Source organism: Nothobranchius furzeri, chromosome 4, assembly GCF_043380555.1.
Source record: "Nothobranchius furzeri strain GRZ-AD chromosome 4, NfurGRZ-RIMD1, whole genome shotgun sequence".
Classification (NCBI taxonomy): Eukaryota; Metazoa; Chordata; class Actinopteri; order Cyprinodontiformes; family Nothobranchiidae; genus Nothobranchius; species Nothobranchius furzeri.
The window spans coordinates 15,087,369-15,108,926 of NC_091744.1; the positions used below are offsets into that span (position 1 = coordinate 15,087,369).

General features: G+C 40.6%; 1 protein-coding gene and 1 long non-coding RNA gene across 3 annotated transcripts in view; both read left to right on the top strand.

Annotated features, from left to right (window-relative positions):
• Window positions 1-21,558, top strand: part of grin2ab (glutamate receptor, ionotropic, N-methyl D-aspartate 2A, b) — a 198,550-nt gene that overhangs the window by 58,388 nt on the left and 118,604 nt on the right. The window lies entirely within an intron of this gene.
• Window positions 7,204-14,285, top strand: LOC129164248 (uncharacterized). 2 transcript variants are annotated; one of them, XR_011520270.1, is made up of 3 exons: window positions 12,376-13,001; window positions 13,348-13,877; window positions 13,919-14,285. It is a non-coding gene; the product is annotated as an uncharacterized lncRNA (long non-coding RNA). The 2 variants fall into 2 exon arrangements; XR_008563849.2 differs by lacking the exon at window positions 13,919-14,285 and having other exon boundaries at window positions 7,204-13,001; window positions 13,348-13,543.

The following is a 21,558-nucleotide window of genomic DNA, read 5'->3' on the forward strand; positions in this document are numbered from 1 at the left end:
ATGTGACTGTTGCACGAACCTAGGTTGGCAGGGTATACAACTCTGTTTTATGTGAATTCTCTCTCCGTAGACTCGGCTGACTGACAGATCGACTGAAGAAGCTTTGATAAAAACACAACTGGTTCTTTAGCTTTAAAATCTCTCAGGGCACAGCAGCCAAAACACAGGAACCAATAACTGCTGCAGTACAGCAGCCTTTTGAAGTACAAGCTGACGGGGGATTGTGTGTGTGTGTGTGTGTGTGTGTGTGTGTGTGTGTGTGTGTGTGTGTGTGTGTGTGTGTGTGTGTGTGTCAGAGAGAGAAAGAGAGAGAGAAAATAATGAAAAAAATACAGAAAATGGAGGAGAGAGGTAAGAGTTGGCTTGAATGTTGTAGCATTGAGACTGCTGTTGAAATTTGAAGGTCAGTGGCCTAAACTCCCCGCCGAGTACACAACGACAGGGATAATAAAAAAATGATGTTTTCCTTGTCTTAAATCACCTCTGTTAGTGTGCCATTAAACAAGGTACTTAACCCCCGACTGCTCTAATTAAACTGCTCAGTGGCCAAAAGAACAAGCGTACGGTCATTATTGGCAGCTCCCAGGTGAGGGTGGCGTGCGTTGGTTGCCTGAAACCAAGCAGCCTTGTACAGCTGTTCATGCAGGCCCATCCTGTAAATAAAATAACTGTGTTGGGTTGATATCAGGATGCCAGGGAGTTCCAGCAAGCTTAGCGAGTCGGTAAATCATGAAAAGTTATTGTTGGTCCTTGAGTTAGTCAGGGGAACAAGAGGAGTGTGGCACTCATCGTCTGCTTCTTATGCCATGATCAGAGAAAATCCTGAGCACAGATTATTGTACAGATTATTTATATTTATTGACCCTTTTTTGATTAAAATTTTTTTCTGACATCACATATGTTCATATCTCTTTTACCCTTGTTTGACAAAGATACAATAATAAAAAGGTCAGATTCTGTATTAGTATTAGTACTATCATCAAAATCTTGTCTTATCTAAGCCTACACATACCCTGTGGTGGTGGATCCACAGATGGAAAGGGTCAATTTTAATTAGTCCTTACTGTAATATTCTTATATAACATAAGAAGGTTGTTTCATAGTCATTAAAGGAATGTTAGTGAATAGAGACTGAAATGTAGAAAAGAAAAAAAAATAGATTTCTTGTTATTGTTTTTCCAGATTTCATGCTTTACTGGGGCCATATCATGGAAAATCCACTTTTGGGCATTTTTACCATGTGGTATTGTTATTTCCTCATGAAGAAAAATACCCCCAAGCCCCCTTTTTGGCTGCATTCATTAATTTTCCTGTTTCAGCTGCAAATTTAGAGTTTTACTTTGAAAATCCTGTAAAACATCAATAGAAACTAGTCTCGTCATCAGGCTCTACTCCTCTCCCCGAAGCTAGTCTCTCCTGGCCAGCACAAGACATGTGGATTAGGTGACTGCTGTCATGTACTGTAACAGACTTGGTAGTCCAGTGGTTAGAGTACTGGGTTGGACACCTTAACCACTGGACTACCATAGTCAGTACAGTGACCGGCTCACCTAAGACTCTGTTTTAGGCACATTTTGTCTTAGCGGGGGCGGGCGGAGTTTCACTGAAACAAAGTTTTATTTCTGGGTATAAATTCAGGCTGACGAAAATAACTCATATTTAAAATAAATGACATCTCAAAAGTACCAATGGTTATTTTTATTATATACTGTGCCTACCTTTGCTCTAAAATGATTAAAATAGCATAAAATTAAACATTTAAAGTGACAACATGTAGTTTTTACCATTAATTTTTGGAAATATCCATCAAAATGTTGTTGAAAATGAATGAAAGGAAGCCCAGTTGTTGAAAAAAAATTGAGCTTCGTAACACATAACCATAAAAATCAGGTCTACAATACATGAGAGTTGGTCTAAGTCTCTGGGTGACACCATATTAGATGCCATGTTTCCTTCTACAGGAGCCCATGAGGACAAAATGCATTTACTGATTTGTAACGAACGGTTGCAAAACTTTTGCCATTCTTAAATGTTGTTGTTTTACACATTTACCTTCACTTGTTGTCAGTGATGAACGGGAGTCTGATGTGCTCGTTATTCAGCTGAAGTTTGCTCTCCGCAGGGCATGGACGTAATTTTGGGGGGGGACAGGGGGGACATGTCCCTCCCACTTTTTCCAAAGTCAAGGTTTGACCCCTGCACTTTTTACCATCCAAAAACAATATTACGCTATATTAAATTGACACTAGTTGAGCTCTAGGACCAAGCAGAAAACAACCGTTTGTGTTGAAGCCTGTTTCCCATTAGAGCATACTGTAAAGTCCCCCCCCCACCCCCCCACCCCACTCCGTGTCCCCCCCCCCCCCCCACTTCTAAAGTGAAAATTACGTCCATGCCGCAGGGCTTTTTCACCCTAATGTTGGTAAGGTCTTACTCCAACGCAAAAATACTGCTTGCAACGATTTAGGTATCTACTGTCCCCTATCGCCAGGAAAAATACACTGTCACTTTTAAAGTCTCTACTTTATTTCCTGTTTTTATCCTTACTTTCATTTACTGCAAAAAATATTCAGATGTCTCCTCTTTTTCTTTGTTTAACAGTCTCTCAGTTTCTTACCTCACTTTCAGGGACACATACTGAATCAAGCATTTTTGGGTTGAAATCTGTTTGGCGATCACCTTAACCGGTGCTAAACACTGTTTAAATAACTTATTTAGAATAACAGATACGACTAAGAACATCTAGACAATGCCCAGGTCATTAGCACAAAACTGTTTATATATAAAACATCTAGGTCTTTCAGCGTGAGGAACAACTATTTGATAAATGACTGAAAAGACAAATCATTATTCAGAGTTGTGGCGGTTATTTTTCAGTCTGATGAAACAGTTAATTGTTTCATCATCAGACATATTTTTGGACTGCGACATGCTGCCATTTATATTTTCCTTGGTCCTTGTGCCAAGTACAAGCTTATTATGGAGGCTGTGAGCGTTTTGACAGAGAGGTTGCCACATGTGTTGCGTTTGACGCTCAAACTGTGATGGCGACAGTGTCACAATAACCTCAACCCCAGCATTTTTCTCAGCTCTGTTAGCTTCTATTAATTTCACAGCGTCAAACACATTTAAGCATCAGTGTTGTGAGTAGTTTCCAGAGGGGGAGGGAAACAGAAAAGTGACAGCCATACAACAACAAACATAATTTGTTCTGGGAAAAAAAAAATTGGACTTGACTGGTTGTTTCGTACCTGCTGTCAGCGGTAGCCTATAGGATCAAGATCAGTCCCAGAGGGCTCGAACGATCCAGCTTTATTACACCGGACTGAAACAATATTGTGATTTTAGCAGCTTGCGTGGATTTCTTGAGCCTTGTGCGCTCTGTGGCCACATTCATAAACATTTACCCAGATCAAAATTATGTTGGAAGAGTATTAACCCAAGCTCACAGCAGGGTGCCTTTAGGATCTTATCTGGGATAAGTCACTTCCCACACAAGGAGCATACAGTTTATGATTTAAATCGGCAGCACAGTGCTGGCAATCTACACTGGTGCACCATTTCTTTGACCTACAGGTTGTCCGCATCACAGCTGAGCTTCAGACGGCAGGTTTTGGCATAGTCAAAAATACGTAGGCGCCTCATTGGATGCTGGAGAGTGTAACAGCATTGCCGTCATATTGGATGGGTTCCTGACTCTCCAAACGCAGCTGGAGGCAACGTGTTGTGAGCACTTTTTGTAAGAGCCTACGGTTGCAACAACCGGCCTACTATTGAAAACAGATCACACGGGATTACTATTGAGTTTTGCTTCCTGTTGGGACTTTATATTTTAGTTTATTTCAATTTATCCATGCCATCCCAAATGCCTGATTTTGTGAAAAAGCATGGTAAAATGTATTTATTTTGTAGGGAAAACACCTCCCTCAGTAATAAATTAACTGGGTGTGAATAAAGACCCATCTAAGAAGGCAGCTGGCCACTACAGCAGCTCCACAGGCAGCGCCAGTCCATGGGGCGTCTATGAGTGTTATTTTCTGATATTTGGACTTCTCAACCTGGACTGAATAACAGCAACCATTGACTTGGACCTCTACAAATAAAACAAACCTGGAGAAGCTTCAGTTGTGTGGTGATGTTGCTAATGCTAACGGTTAGCATAAAGTAGCTGAGACATCATCTGATTCCTGGGCTTTAAAACAACAGCCGTCCCTACCGTGAGTCAAGATGGATGAGTCCATGAATGTTTAAGTGACAGTGTGACGTTTCACTGTCTATTTTCCATTAGAAGCTAATGCAGGAGATAGTTGTTGAGACTATTTTCATGTTCAGCCTGCATGAAAAACACAGAGTAACCGATTATAATCAGAAATGCATTTTTAAAAATGGGTTTTCAGTTTTCCACACCTTTAAAATAATGGACACGGTACACGAGGTGGGCAGCACAAGTGTTCCATAGTTGGTGTTAAAACAGTGTTAAGCTGCCAAAAATGCAAACTTAGCTGTCATGATTATGACATATTTCAAGCTAACACTTTCTCCAGTTGTCATTTTTATCAGGCATTCAGCAGGCCTCACACCCATCACCGTGGATCAAATAAACAGAAGCAGACACCGCTGGCATTCCTAAAACTGATAAACAATGCAGCGGAGACTCAAAACTCAACTCTGTTTCCTTTTTGCTTTTGGAAAATCATAAACAAAAAATCCTCCCATCCTAGACAGCATGGTTGAGTTTGTGTGACTTCTGGTTTCAGTGTGAGTGCGACGAACCAACTGAGTAGCCTCCAAGTTAAAGATAAATATGTTAATTTGATGTTGTTTTAAATTGAGGGGTTTTGTTATATTCATGTATTTAAATTTGTAATTACCTCTTAGCTTTTGTTGTTGGGATGTTGCTTTGGGGCCCACTTCCAAACCACCTTATCCATGCGAGGCAGCAGTCACACTGGTTATGTTTTCCTGTCATTACATAGGAATAAATGTAACCCAAGGTCCACATTATTTGTCTTTTGGACGCAAATGTACAACATCTCTGCTCCCAGCTGGGTTTAAATGGTGGATGAAATAGCTTTTTAACAGATAAACTTCTGGATTTTCTTGGTAACTTGGCAATTAGGTTAGACAAGTATTTTATGGAGTTAATATTTAATAGCTCTCTCTGCTTGAACTGCACCTCACAGGCCAACGGAGTCCCACAGCTGGTTTTGTACTGTATGTAAAAGCTTGTTCCATATTTTTTTCTTAAGGCTTTGTGCCTCAGTGCACTCACTTACACAAGAATAATAAAAGTACAGTACAAACCGTTTAAATGTTCACAAGCTTAGGGATTTTTAATAAGAGCTTAGTTTTTATCCCGTTTTTACTACGCGTTGTGAAGCATTTCACTTCACTTCACGGGGACCTGACACCAAACAGAAAAGTGAAGAATAACTGAGTTTTGAACAATATTTTTTTTGTTGCAAGCTGAACTTGCATTGCTTTGCTCCTAGAACATCATTAGGGGTCTTTGAGTGGTCCCAGGGAAGGTTACAAGGGGTCCAGGAAGGGGCCAGCTGCTCTGTTAGAAAGATACAAACATGCCTTAAAGCAGAGGTGTCCAACCTTTTTTTGGCCCGTGAGCTACTTTTACACAGTGAAAGTACAGAAGAACTACCGCCATATGATTTAGTCACATTGATACTTTCTATTTATGAAAATGCTTACTGTTGAAGAATGCTATAGTTAGTTATAGTTAGTTTATATTAACATGCATTGTATTCACAAGTTGATTTCTATGTATTTCAGTATATCAATATTATAAGAAAAAACATACAAGGAAAATAGTGACATTCTGAAAATCAGATCAGATCTGAAAATTTTTGCACCACTATGTCTGTATTTGAGCATGACGTCTGGATGCGCTCGCGCTGCGCCCGCTGCAGCGCTCGTCACTGGCGCAGCCGGGCAGCGCAGCACACACTCCGCTTTTTTGCGGCCAATAGATCAATTTGATCTGCTAGTTAAAAAGTTTCTGGTGAGGTGAAAAAGAAGGAAGCAGGCAGGAGTTTTTCTGGAGGACTGGGAGATGCAGGAAGATCAGAGACAGACAGGACAGGAAGATATGAAAAAAAAAACAAGAAAACAAAACAAAGTTCTTAAAAATAAAATGTTGGTAGATTTATCCCACAACACGTTTGTACCCGTATAAAGCAATAATTTATCAGCATGTAGTATTTATATAGTTGATACAATTCAGATCATCTTCAAAACTCCGTCCCATGTCCAGGGACGTATCGGGCCGAGGCAAAGTAGACCCCTGCCAGGTATTTTAAGTTGAAGTGCTATCTGTTTTTATATTAGACTTTTTATATTTGCAGTAAAGTCCAAAAGTGAAGAATTTGTTATTTATTACTTGATTGTTCAAGCTACCTCACAGACGTGATTGGTTGTTAAAAATTAAAATAAAAAGGTAATTAAATAAAAAATAAGGAACATCTCCACAATCTTCTGTTTGATTTCAAAACATCTTCATAAAAAAGGAAAGAAATCTAGACGCTTTAAAAAATAAAAATTGTTCAGTGTGTTTCAGATAAGAAAAAGCCACATTATGAGTTATTAGGTGTAAAGGTTTTGCCTTTAAACATTTTTAGCACAGCTGTGTGTAACTCAGGAACATAACCAGGGCTTTGCACTTTGAGATACAGTAATTTTGCCATTTCACATTTGTCTCAGACAAGAGCATCATCAAACATCAGCCTTTAACCATTTTTACACCTCTCTATGACATTTAACCTTTTAGCTAAAATTATATTATCTCTGTCTTGCAGATCAATCAACTTTGAAAATAATATAATAGATAAGTGTCACGAATAATCTTTCTCTGTCTTTGCCTTCATCGATGTTCCAGTCTTGTCCCTTTTCATCCCTAACATGGAAACTTCTCTAAACAACAGTATTCATGTATGGAGCATCGGATGGCATGCTGTGAAATAGTCTTAAGGGGCGAACATGGTAAAAAAGGGAAAGTGGAAAGAGGCATGTGTAAACCCAGGAGATGAGCTAGATTGGAATTCTGAACTTCCATTAAATCAGGACAGCTTTGGGAAATAAGGAACGTTGTTGGCTTTACCTCATTCCATAGTTATTTTCCCTGCCAGCCATGTTATCCTGGTCCTTTGACTGTGTGTGTGTGTGTGCGTGGGGGGGGGGGGGGGGGGGGTCATCACTGTGTGTAGCATAAGAGCAGGAACATGCTGAAATGGAGGGTTGTTAATTAAACATGAGTGTTCTTTCTGCTTTGCTCTGCCACTGTGGCAGGATGCTACTGTGTGTGTGTGTGTGTGTGTGTGTGTGTGTGTGTGTGTGTGTGTGTGTGTGTGTGTGTGTGTGTGTGTGTGTGTGTGTGTGCATGAGAGAGAGAGAGAGAGAGAGAGAGAGAGAGAGAGAGAGAGAGAGAGAGAGAGAGAGAGAGAGAGAGAGAGAGAGAGAGTCCCAGCTCAGGATGTCCCGTATCGGTTGAGGCCATTTGCCCAGGTTCTCTGCTGAGCTACTTTAATATTTTACATCTGCTCCCCTCACCTGCTGTCACTTTCAGAAGACACACTGCTGTGTCATTCACTCGTTGAGTCTTTACACACTACCACCTCTAATTCTCTCTGTTGTCCAACCATTCATCGTCTCATATCTTTCTTTCTTTTCCTGCCACGTCTACATCTAGTCACCTTTTCCCTCCTCTCTCCCCGTACACCACCAGCCTACCCTTCTCTCTTGTCTTTTCACTTTTTTCCAGTCCCCTGGTGTTGTTCCACCCTTGCATCTATGCTTGTTGTTCTCTGCTTGCTTGGGGTGCAACAGGAACTGCCAACTATGTTGGAAGGCTTTAGGAAACCTCGTCAGCCTTGAAGTCCTGTGAAGCACCGACTATATGATGTTTTGTGTGTGTGGAGTTTGTTAGAGATACAAAAAGAGAAAAACAGACAGTGGGAGGATGGAAGTCGCCAGGCTGATATGGTTACTATAGCAACTAAACCAGACTACAGTCCTTAGTTCTGATGTGCTGGCTGCCACGGTTCTGTGGTTGCATTTACGCCACAGGTCTCGAGGCCCAGCTCCTCCGCTGAGCAGCTCAGCAAACCGAACCAACTCCCAGAGCGGTGGCATACGGGAGATAATTCCCTTTTATATGCGAAGCTACTGCAGCTATGGACAACAGATGTGTATCCACAGGAGCATGAATTAAATTCAGAAAGGTCTTCAATGACACAAATATTTTTTTCTTTGGCTGACAAATGATGAAATGCCGCGTTCACAGCCAACATCTGGCGGAACAAACACCGGCTGGTTACTGTGCAGTGAGACAGCTGGATTTCACTCTTTATCCGTGGTTCTTATTCAGGGTTTAAACACATGTTGCCCAACCTCTAAATAAACACCTGAATGTGCAGCACTGCTATTTTTTAGATTAAGACCGTTATGTGTATAGACATCTTAAATGTTATTGTGTACATCCAGGGTAATACAGCATAGCCACATTAAGCTGGAGGGCAAAATGACCCTCTGCAGCCACTATCCAGACCTGCAAGCTAACTAAGAGGAAATCTAGGCATGTAGATGTTACTATTTTAGATCATCTAACTTTGTGCTGATCATCAAAAAGTTACATCTCAAAGCTAACGGTGTTTAGCACAAAGGTGCCATAGCTAACGAGCTGTGGGGACAACAGTCCTCAGAACTGCTGCTAATATGGAGATTTCTACAAGTATTTGATAAGCAAGCCTTTACTTTACACAGCTGAAGCAACAAAGGTGTAATGGGATCTCTTCTGCGCTGTGTGGGTCAATGCTGAAGGTTCGCCGTGACACAGTTCGTCTTTGGAGGTGAACAGATGCTCCATTTATTTTGACGAGCAACGTAAACAGAAACATGTAACGAATGACATTAGAGGCTGTGCAGATCTCAGGAGGGAAGAACAGTTTGTAACTAACTTTTACACATTCTACCAGCTCAGTTAAACACAAAACTAATGATTTTAACGGCAGCCCGCTCCAATCACAGAACACATTTTGTGTGAATATGTAAAAAGAAACTCATTTAACCTGGTTACAAAGGCATACCAATCATTAGATGGCTATAACTTGTTGTGTGTGGACCTGTGGGTAGGGTTGTCACGGTAAGAAAATTTAACCTCACGGTTATTGTGACCGAAATTATCACGGTTTTCGGTATTATCGCGGTATTTTTTAAACGGTGTTGCATATGTTCAGAAAGCATTGATAGTCCTGTTCTACACAAACTGAAATAGGTTTGAAAAGGTTTAACAATGTTTATTAAACCTAAAATAACACAAAGCCTTAGCAAAAGTGCAACTTTTCACAAGTAAAGGAACAAATAGCTTCTTTTTCTGGAACATGTTACAGTAGTCAGTGCAGGTTTAAATTATACAAATCCAAACATTCAAAACATAAACAATATGTAAACAAATCAAAGAAACACCACTTGTTTTCTCATTTACTTGTTTTCTTCATTATCAAAATGAAAATCTAAAACTCCAGTCCACACTTGACTTGAGCACTGTACAAGTCAACCTTAAAAAATATGTATTTAAAATAAATTGCCACTTTAAACAAATTACTAAAATAACTACTACACTATGTAATCAAATCCAAACGTTCAAGTATAAATGGCATTGAATAAGTAAACAAATCAATGACAAGGAACTAATTGTATATTTCTCTTCATCATCAACAAATAAGATGCTTCATCCAGCAACAGGGTGTCCGTGACACGGTTTAAATGCTGGCAGAGGGCGCTGCGGCTGCAGTCTATAGTGACTCGTTGCATTCTCCCTCAGCCAAAAGTCCTCACGTCATGCATTTAAGCTAAAATGCTAATGTTAACTTACCTTGCACTGGCTGTAGAGACGTGGGTGATGGTCACGCAGATGTGCCATTAGATTCGAAGTGTTGCTGCCTTTTGCAGACACTTGTTTCCTGCACGTTCTGCAAACGGGATAGCAGTCTTCTATTAACTGTCCCTCAGCATTTTTCAGAAATCCAAAATATGCCCATACTTCCGATTTAGTCTTCTTTGAGGGCTGATGGATGTCCTGGGCGCTGCCGTCTCCTCCTTCGGCCATTATATCAGCTTCAAAGTTTTGGTTGCTAACTAAAAAGTGCGTGTGCGCGGGAGCTTCAGCAGAAGCGACGGTGGCTGGTAAGGGTCACCGCGCCTAAACCGCGGCCACGGTAAACCCACCGAGATAATTTCGTTTTTTAAAAACTGGACGGTTATTTTTATTGTCAACTTTTTTACCGGGGTTTACCGCTATACCGGTTACCGTGACAACCCTACCTGTGGGGCAGATATTTCACTTTATTTTCTGTCATGAGACTTTGGCTCTGACAAACTCTCTTCATGGCTGTTAACCATTGTCTTCAGCTTATTTTATCAGCTGGAAACCTGTAAAAGTTGACGTTACTCTTTCTTTCATCTACTTGTGCAGCCTACAGCGCTGCATGCGTTAACCATGCTAGATTTTAATTTTTACCGATTTAGCTCAATTTATTGACAGCTGACAGATAATAACAATGGTGGTCAATGGGGATGTGTCATCTTCTTGCCCCCCAGCCAGAAGCTGGGGGCAGGATCTTCAGCATGTGAATTCATGTGTCAGGGGGTCTATTTGACTGAGATTTATTTTTAAGTACATCTCTGTCTGCAGTGAAACCATTGGCTGTGTTTCCTCTATAAGAGTCCCAGGAAATTTCTGGGAGGGAGAAAGATGACGGAAAATACGATTGCTTGATCCTATCAGCCGTTGTCTTCATGGGACAGCGGGTTGTCCAGTTCTCAGAAGGTTGCAGGTTCAATCCTGGCTCTGACAAGTGAATGCTGCTGAAGTGTGAAGACAATCACCCCTCTTGCCTGTTTGTGGTGGTCAGAAGGCCCGGTGGCGTCTGTGTTCGGCAGGCCTCGCCTCTGTCAGTGCGCCCCAGGGCAGCTGTGGCTACATCTTAGCTCATCCCAACCAGCGTGTGAGTGTGTGAATGAGTGGATGACTGATTATGTTGCGAAGCACCTTGGGGGGGGTTGTAGAATCCTAAAAGGTGGTATATACATACAGGACATTTACTATTTACCATTTAAACAAAATCGACCCTTTCAAGACTTTGCTAAGATGTCAGAGATATTTTTTGGCAGTGAGCAATGTCACTGATCAGCGCCAAACAACATTCATGGACGTTAATAACATTCTGTCAAATACGTCGTAATTTTATCCATTTGAAGAATGAGAAGATCGGCTGTGTGTTGTAAAAAGTGACGTTCAATGACTAGAAGAGATGGCGGCGCTCTAGGAGACCACAAAGCACTGCAAATGATGGCATTGTGGGGGGATTTGTGTTGCAGGTTTAGAAACATTTCAAAAACATTACATTTCCCAGTGAGGTACAACCAATCAGCATAAGTTACACACAAGTCCTGCCCAGCAACGGGTTTTTTACTTGATTGGTTCCTGAAATGGCTCAGAAAATGGTCCTTTTGGGATGACCCATGCTCTTGCCGAGGTCTGATAAAATTACCCGGAAATTCTAAAAGTGGAAACAGGCCAATAATCTGCCAAGGTGGGGCAGCATATGTCAAAGAACATTGTTTTTGTAATACTGAAAATAAAATGGAATTGCTGAAACAAAATGTATGTGTACTTTCTGTCAGCTGTTGAACTGGCGGTCATTGATCGAAGGAAACTGTTGCTGTATTTGCTGTTGCCTCTAGCTGCAGGGAAACACAGAACCAACCTGTTACTGATCGCTGATCATGGCAGCATCACGTTGCTCATTTAATGCATCAGAAAATGCCAGAAAGCTTTAGAAATGTGGTCCAGAAAGATCTCCGCACATTTGGTTTTCTCCCTTTCTAACATGATCGTAGCAAATGTCCAGTCTGGTTCTTTTCTGAGAAAGATAATTAGGCTACATTTAGAGTAAAGTGTGAACAAGGATTTGGTTTCAGCTCCAGAACAGGCACTATGAAAACGTCTTCTAAATGTGTGAAATGGATACGGCAGCAAACAACTTTAGGCTTAAGCAGCAAAAAGCAATCTTTACTTTATTGTGTTTCTGCAGAAAAATAAGAGGAAAAACAATGATGAGGCTTTAGGTTATAAAATAAAAGCACTGCAGCTTTGCTTCTCATCATGTTGCTTCGTCGTGGAGTTATTTTAATCTCAGAGTTATTAAAATATTTGCTGCAGTTTGGACTTTGAGACAACCTGACTCCCATCAACTTGGATGTTCCCTTCTTTTTTTGCTCAGCATGCAGTCACTTCTGTACACCTAAAATTTGTGAACTCATTCAAATTAAACAGACATACCTCATCTCCCAAACTTGACCAAGATGCTTAAAATTCAAGTTAAGATGAAATGATGGAGGTTACTGGTAAAAAAATAAATAAAACCTAGAGAGGGGACTCTTTAGAAAATATAGTGTAGCTCTGACCAAACTGATGAACCAGTGGCGTGTGGGTGGTTGCTGTTGGCTTAAAACATCTTAAGGACTCTATTACACGAACCTTTACACTGCCCTACATTTTGTATAGCACAGTTATTTAACTTTTACGTTTACTATCAATAATAGCTGCTGCTATGTATATTCTGCTGCAAGCCATATAAATCAATGTAAACATTATGAAACCTTTAAAGAAGTTGTCACTCCCCCCTCAGAGTCTTACTCCACCCACGTATCAATTTTAAAAACTGCAACATTAGTAGGCGTTGCCTGGAGGACCGAGGGCGGAGCCGCTGCAGTGACGAAGACGACAGCTAACTAGACGATGCTAGCTCCCTTCACTCTGAGCAGTCATTAGAAGTGGAGGACGTTTCTCCCCCTCCTTACACAGACACTCGAGAAGAAAGGGACCAAGTCTATTTGGAGGAGACAAGCGGACCTGAGCCTTATTGTTGTTTTGAGCTTGTGAGTTGCCTGAAACTACAGGAACCGACCCAACAGAACCATCTCTGAATGTAAGTAGCCGTTAGCCATAGCATCAGATTAGCTGCAGGGTTTGTCTCCACGGCCCTAGAGCTAGTATTCAGCATGTTTTAGAGGTTTATCTGCTTCAACACTCCTGGCTTTAATCAGCAACAAATAGCTGAGCTGCTTAACAGCTAATCCAACCTGTTAAAGCAGGAAAACCACTGAAACGTGCTGGATAGCAGGTCTCCAGGAGCCTTGGGCTCAAGCTACAGTCTGCTGCATAAAGTTATGAAAATATCCCATGAGAAAATTATTCTGTAATGTGTTCAGCCCACTAAAACTGCCCAGATTTCTTTATTTATTTACTAATAACAGCTGCTCTCTTGGTTCCAGGTCCTCTGGTGTCTGCAGGTGGTCTCTGCTGGTGTCGTCAGGATCAGGAGCTTCCAGAAGAATGTGCCTTTCAATGACTCTTTCCCCCTTATTTGTTATATTAATTACATAAATCTCAATTGATATATTTCCTATTTTTGTTCATGTCCATAAATACTTAAACATGCTTGAAATTAAAACAAGCTTTTAACAGTGAGGTGCTAGTTTAATTCATCACAATAGAGCTTGTTAAACATGCGACAATGTAATAATTCAATTAATGTAATTTATAAATATCCATTAAAATATCAAAACTGGAATCAAAATGAGACATTTGGCAGCACAAAAACTTGTCAAACACAATATTTATTATAATAATTGTAGGCAGACAGGAGACAGAGCTGATGGAGGTTCTCAGTCATCGAAGGTTTGCTGAAGGCTTTCCAGGAACAGGAGATGTGGTGTTGTCTCTTCTCTCTCTATTCTGCCAGATGAGCTGATAGGTTACAGGTGTGTGAGGACATCCTCATGCTGTCATAACCAGATGACAGGTGTGTGAGGACATCCTCATGCTGTCACAACCAGATGACAGGAGTTATCAGGTGATCAGCCAGGCTAATGATGAGATGCAGAAAGAAAACAAATTCAGGACAGTGTACTATATGTGGTGTTGCTCACCTTATGTGCTCTTATACAGTTATTAACGTGTGCCTGCCTCATGGTGTAGAGTCCATATTTTGCTGAGTGTCCTGCAATAATGCAGGTTATTAGTTAACTTACTTTTGATAGCAAAAACAAAATATTTAATGTAAAAGTTATTTACCAGGTCAATCAGCTCACACGTCAACACCAAGTGTCACAGGGCCAGAATCAGTAGCCTCCTTCATGATGTAATCACATACTTATTTAATTGTTAATATCTTAAAAATTCTGAAATGTTTTAATTTTTTTACCTTGAACAGTTCACTGAGCTTGCACTGTCACTGAGGTGGAAGCTGGAATCAACAGCAGACACCTCACATCGTCAGGGGGTGTGGACGCTGCTCTGACTTTCTGGAAGATGAATTTCCATCATGATCCTTGTGTCACAAGACACACTGAGGCTGTGAGCTCTTCTGGCTGGCTATGTACAAAAACAAAGAAGCAGCACATTTATAAATGTTTAAAAGAGCATAAAATCACGTGTAACAATAATCTGTAAAACAAATTAGAACTAGAAGGTAATAATAAAATGTTTACATAGAAGATTATTAAAAATAATTCACCTTTGCTATGCCGGTAAAGCTTCACATCAGCCTGGACAAGTACATTCTTGCAGCTAAATCAGTCTGACAGCCAGTGTCTTGGGTAGATTTAGCCTGAAAAAAAAAATAGAAGCACATTGTTGTTGGGAGTTTATAAAGTCAGATAAAATACAAAAGAAACTGTCTTATAAAGGCGCTTTATAACATTTCTAGTGTGTGATCGTTGTTATAACGTAAAAGTCAGTCACATATGATGTGGAGAGCCTGAAATGCGACCTCCTGAACAGAATTCCTCACAGAACCGGGTCACAAGCTGGATTTCATGCTGTAATGCTGTCTGTCAACTGGTGCTGTGTTAGTTAGAGTCACTGTTGCAGAATTACCGACTGACTAGCTAAAGGAATTGAACCACGTCTCTCGGACTTTGCATTTAGGTAGGGAATTGTCTTTAGAAGATGTTAAAACGTTTATTTAGCTGACTCACCTCAGACTGGAGCCCGCCGTGGTGGGGGAGCAGAGTCGGTGGGCTGCATCTAAATCGGAAGCTAACAAATCAAGCTAACGTTATCTGCTCTGTTTACAACTCGCTCGCAGCGAGCGACGACATAACGCTCTTGCGCATGCGCAGCTGTCTTGGCAAGTTCTCGTTATGAAGGACGGGTACCGAAACGAGGCACCGTTTGAAACGACGTGAATCGGTGCTCGGTCGGTACTATGTAATTCGGTCGGTACCTTAAAAAGTACTGAATTTTGCTGTGCTGTTTTTATTTGGTGATTCAAGTCATTAGTTGTGAAATCTTCTCTCTGGGCAGCATTTTGATTTAAAATCAGAAACAGAACAAGTTTAGTGGATATTTCAGCATAATTAATGGATTAGTTTCATTTGAAACTGTCAGTCAAAACAGATTTCCAGCAGCTTGGTCTTCATGGTCTTGACCTACGGAGCTGCTGCCCAGCCACAACTGCCTAAGCTGCTTTACCCCTGCAATGGCGACTCTGGCTCCGAGGAGTCTGCAGAAGCTTACGACCAGTGGTGTTCACGAGGGAGAAGAAAAAACAGTTTGCCCTTTTTTCTCTGGGTGCAAATTGCCCTTTTCAACCGGCAATCAAAAGTTTTCAGGCCTCGCCCTGGCCCTCTCACAGAGCATGACCTTCTCCGGCTGAGTCGAGCTGAAGCTCAGGCATTTATTCCTTTTCACCAGCGTTTCTGAAAACTGCTTGAGCGAGGCACAGCTGACAGTGTGTTAGTTTGGAAATAATCCAAGGCGTCATACGTGTGGCCGTTTGTGTGAAGTCTTTCGACTTCACAAAAGGCCGATGTCAACTTGAGTACCTTCAGCTCATGGAAGCTGAGAGGAGGAAATAAATGTTATCTGAAAAAAATCCAACTTGCAGATTTTTGACTTTTAACTAAATTTTGAATGTGTCACCATAGTTTAAACGTCTCTCCTACATCTGGAGCTGGTGATAACAAGCTAAAGATGCTTGAACATCTGTAAGTGTACTGTAGCAAAAATCTGAGACCTGGGAAAACTTGCAAGGAAAGTTTCAGCTCAGCAAAACCCAGGTCTGCATCACACATTGGCCCAATCCCAATTCTCACACTTTTTGACCAATCAGTGTCCCTTGAAGGCCACTCAAAAAAATTGGTCCGAAACTGTTTTTATCATTTAAGAAATATCTCCAAACTGTGAAGGTTGGTGTCAAAACATGAATGTGAAAGGGTCATCCATGGCTTTATCTCCTCCCGTCTAGATTACTGTAACACACTTTTCACATGCTTTAACAAAAAAGCACTTGGCCGCCTTCAGTTGGTCCAGAACTCTGCAGCAAGGCTCCTAACTGGAGCAAACAGAAGAGCACACATCACTCCTATTCTAATGTCTCTCCACTGGTTACCCGTTAACTTTAGAGTTTATTTCAGAATCCTGATTATAACTTTCAATGCTCTACATGGTAAAGCTCCTCCCTATATTACTGAACTGTTAAAGCCTTATGCTCCAACCCGAGCCCTCAGGTCCACACACCAGAACCTTCTAGAAGTTCCAGAGACCAGATACAAAAGTCGAGGTGATCACTCCTTCCAGACTGTTGCACCCCGACTCTGGAATGATCTTCCTTTATCCTTGTGTAGCATTGACAGTCTGGACACTTTTAAAAAACAGCTAAAGACCCTTTTATTTAAAGCTGCTTTTACCAAAATCTTTTATTTTCTTATTTATAACTGAAATTTTTAATCTTTCATCTGTTTATGAAAATTTATAATTTTATGACTTAATTTTTTCTGATGTTAATCTGTTTCTGTTTTGAGATCATTATGATTTTATGACTTTGTTTTATTTTGTTTTGATCTATGTGAAGCACTTTGTGATTCTATATCTGTGATAAGTGCTATATAAATAACATTTACTTACTTACTTACTTACTTACTTACTTACTTACTTACTTACTGCGCCCCACGACCTTCTGAGGAAGTGCGCAATAAGGTTCGAGTGCGTAGTACACAAGTGTGTCAAATTGGGAAAGGGACCACAACACATTTTGGGATGTCGGTCGCTGTTTGTGCTACTCCTAAAAAAAATCTTTATTAACAACTTTCAAACAAACAGTTATTTGACTAAATGGACATTCATTGCTGTCCACATTAAACCTTAGTCTAAACCATTCAGACGATAAATAAATATCATTAACCGCCCTAAAAAAGTCATTGATGGATTGTGGGTAATACCCTTCACGGACATTCGCATTGCTGCGAAGTTGGGCAAAGTGTGGATCGAGGGCACAAAAGGGACACCGTCAAATATTGGGATTGGCCCATTATTACCCCCAAAAGTTGCTTCTCGTCCAAATCTAAATTACAGAAGGAACAAACAGGAGAAAAGAGCAGACCCTGATTCTCGACACAGTGACTCTGGAAAAAAAAATGTTCAGGTTCATAAAAATTTAACCAAACCCTGCAGAATTTCCTGTTTAATTTATGAAGAAATTGGCTTGTCTGAGTTTGCTGCTTTTATTAAACTAATATTCTTGCTTTTATTTGTTTAGTGGTAGACATCGTGTTACAGAGTAACAGCATCCTGTTATGTGTCTGTTTGCGTGTCTCCTGGTTCTGTTTGCTGTCCGTGTAGGCAACAAGTCTCAGTTGTTTGCTTGTTGGAAACGGCTGCTGAAGATGTCAATCTCTGCTGAGCGGAGCTGCTGCAGCTGTTTAGCACACACCATGTTGATGTGGCCTGTTAACTGCTTTGTGCTGTGCTCTGAACAGCAGGATGTCACCATCATCCAACAGGTTTCCCAGTCTCGCAAGCAGGGCGGGAGTTACTTACGCTGGGCCTACTGTCTTTACACCTGTGTGTGTGTGTGTGTGTGTGTGTGTGTGTGTGTGTGTTTTGCTCAAATTCCAGCTGCATCACACTCCCCTGACCTCTTCTTTTCCCATCATCCTTCATGCATTTTGCTCCTGACTTTCTTCCAGTCACATCCTTCTAGCCATCATCCCATTTCCTTTTCTCTTGTTGTCGCTCCGGCTCTCCTCCCTCCTCTCACGCCCCAGTTGGGGAGCACAATGCGATGGTGACGGCAGCGTTGCTGTGTCGTATGTTTGTCTCTGTGATGTCACACTACAGCAGCTCTGTAGTTGCTTTCTCTCTTTTTCTTCTTCTTAATCCCCGTGCTCATGGACCACACTGCTATTTTAAGATTCTATGAACCTTTTCAAAGAGCTTCAAGGGGAAAGCTTGTCCATTCGCTGTGTGCCTGAGTGTGTCTGATATGAAAGCCCCAGCACGCAGCTAAGAGACAACTTTTCTTTCTTCGCATATGTGTTTATTTCGCTGTCATAAAACAATTTCTACATCATATATGTCAAAATCACAAATTTTAAGCTAATAATACAGAAACTCTGAAACGTAAATCTATTATGTGACTTACTTACAGCTAAAACATTTTTTCTTGCACATTTTCCTCCCTAGTCATAATTGCAGGGAGCTCAAAGTAAAAGTCACATTTGATATTTAGGATCACAGCTGATGTAATGTTAATAAAACCGCTCGGATCTCCAGACAATAAACCTGGCAGTAAATCTGGCTCCCACAATATTGTGTGCTCATTATTGCCACAGCCAAGTAAGATCTGGAGTCCTGAACTCTTTGATCCCTTGTCTTTCATCATGTGTCTGACGCTGCGCAGAGGAGCAGCTGTCTCTGCTCGGTAACATTTAGTCTGCCGTTTCAGAGTCGTTTGACCCCTTTTTTAAACTATAAAAACATGAAAAGAGCCCGGCTGTGCAACTCTACCTGAACTCCGTAGGGAGGGTGGGGTGTGAAAAGGGAGAAATTGCTGAAAAACACTGAGAGACGGCGAAAGTCCTGACAGGAGTACAGCTCCATGACCTCTCTGTGAAAACTCTCCACTCCAGCGTAGTAAAGGCACGCTGTTAAAAATGTTATCAGCTCGGTGAACTGTAGACATCCAACTGAGGCATTAGCACACACAAAGCTTTTAATTATTGCTAACTGATGTGGAGATAATTTAAAGGTTCCACGTAAAATCCTTTTAGCGTGTTATTCTTAGTCTCACATGTAAAAAAATATGTGTAACTATAGTTTCAGCTTTAAAAAAACACATACTCATTTTCTTAGTTTCAGCTTCGCTCTTCTCATGCCGCTACTGTTTTCTGAAATGACTTCGGGCTGCGTCTTTCATACGGTTGCTGGGAGCATGGCTGAGGGCAGTGAAGTCACAGCCTGACATAAATCTTCACGTTTTATTTCATGCTTGCCACCTATCTCACTCTTAGAAAGACTGGGACCACTAAAGTACTTCACACATATTTAAATACTTTTCGCTATGATAGTGCTGCACTTAATTACATGCCATTAGCAGATCACACAGCATGGCATGTGTAAAATAACCAAAGCACAGTGTCCCCACTTAAATACATGGGAGGGTAACTGGTGTTTAATTGTCTTGCTCTAAAACAGTGATTCTCAACTGGTCTGGGTTTGAGATCCACCATCACCTTTTAAAGCCGTGACCCACATATTCAACTTCTCAAATGTATTTAATGAAAAGATGGTTCCATTTAAAAGTTGAAAATGGAACAATGTAAAAAAAAAAAAAAATCTACATTAAAAAAATATATACCTCCACATAAAGAAGTGTGCAGAATAAATGCAAAGTATTTATTTTAGAAGCAATAGTTCAATAAAAAAAATAATCAAATATTTATTTTGACGGGCATGACACTGGGTTTATGTTTACATCTACTGGCCTATAGAGGGCGCTATTGCGGGTTGCCAAATGGGGTAAACAGATCCATTTGACACAGCAAGGCTGGCACCTTTGAAAAAGGTGGACTGTGCAAGTCAAACAGCTGCTTTTGAGCCCAGAAGATGTTCTACACTGTAAAAAGATGTAGATTTTACAGTAAAATGACGGCAGTTGGGGTTGCCAGAATGGTACTGTGAAATTTTGAGCAAAACCGTTTTTTCTTCTATAGTAAAAAGGTATTTTTATTGTTGTTTTACAGTCAAAAATTGTTCTGAAGTCAGGATTTTACTGTAGAACAAAATGTTTGTACTTGAAGAAAATAAACATTGTTTTACCATAAAATGAACATGAAAATAACTTTAAAAATTAAATTTGTGCCACTAACATTTTGTCCCATTAAAGACCAAGTTCAGAGGGTTTTCCTCATCACATACATTATAGCCTTTCACTGTTCAATTCATAGAAATAACCAATTAACTGCCATTAAGGTCATACCTGGATTATAATTGCTTTGCCTGAACTGCTGTTCTTGTCTTTCAACCGCTTTTGTGTAAAAAATTGTAGCAGTCAAAAGCGCTGAGTCAGTAATGACATCAATGTTGAACAGCAGCATAACCTTCGTGTGCTTCATGAGTTAGGTCAAGACAAGACTTTTCTCTCTGACTAACACTTAAGCCAGACCTCACCTAAATGCTGCTAAGCACACTGGGAAATGGAAGTACTCCTCACCATTACCAGCAATTAAAAGCAGTATTATCTTTTTCAATAAATAAAAGTAAAAATCATAGCTTTTGTTACTGTTATAAACTTTAGGGGAAAATTCCATTTATAAAACAATGCAAGAGTGCTTTACAGTAGGATTGTGTATTTTTTCTAAGACTGACTGTTTTCACCAACTAATTTATTTACAGCAACTTCACATATAATCAACAGCTTTAAAACATTTATAGTTGACAGGTTTTTCGTGTCATGGCTTACGGTTTATCACTCTTAAATATACGGCTATTTTTTACAGTGTAATGTTAAATCCTGCTGTTAAATAAACTAATTAGTAGAAATTAGCCCTTACAACATATGATTCATCACTGGACATGGTGCTGGCTGGTCCTCCCGATAGCTGGAAACCAAGTTCTATCATTGCAACTACAATCTCCACACACTGGATGATCACTATGGTGTTCATATTTCATAATCAACCTTTAAATTTCACATTGAACAGAAGTAGCAGTCACATGCACAAATTTGATATAAAGGTGCTACAATTGAGTACAAGTGTGTCTTACTTTGTGTTGTTTTGTCTATTTTGTGTAAAATAGCGGGAAGTAATTAGCACCCCCTAAATGTATCGCCACCTGCTCTTGAGTACAGACTGCATGCCAGTCCGAGTGACAAAAAGGTCCCCTTCAAAATACAGCATGATTCATTTTTATAACATTTTGCTCTGGTAAAGAAACCATGACACTCTAAAAACGGCTCAGTGACCCACTTTTGGGTCAGGACCCACCAGTTGAGATTCACTGCTTTAAAACACTCAAATGTTTGTCAGTAGAACACTACAAAAACAAATGTGTTAATCATCTCTAGGTGTCCTTTAGATCAGGGATTCCCTAAGTGTGGTGCGTGCACCCCTGGGGGTGCGCGAGATGAAAAGTGTAATGACTGCGGAGCTCAGAGAAGTCTGTCAAAAGTCACCATTAGCGTAGCCAGAAACTCATTT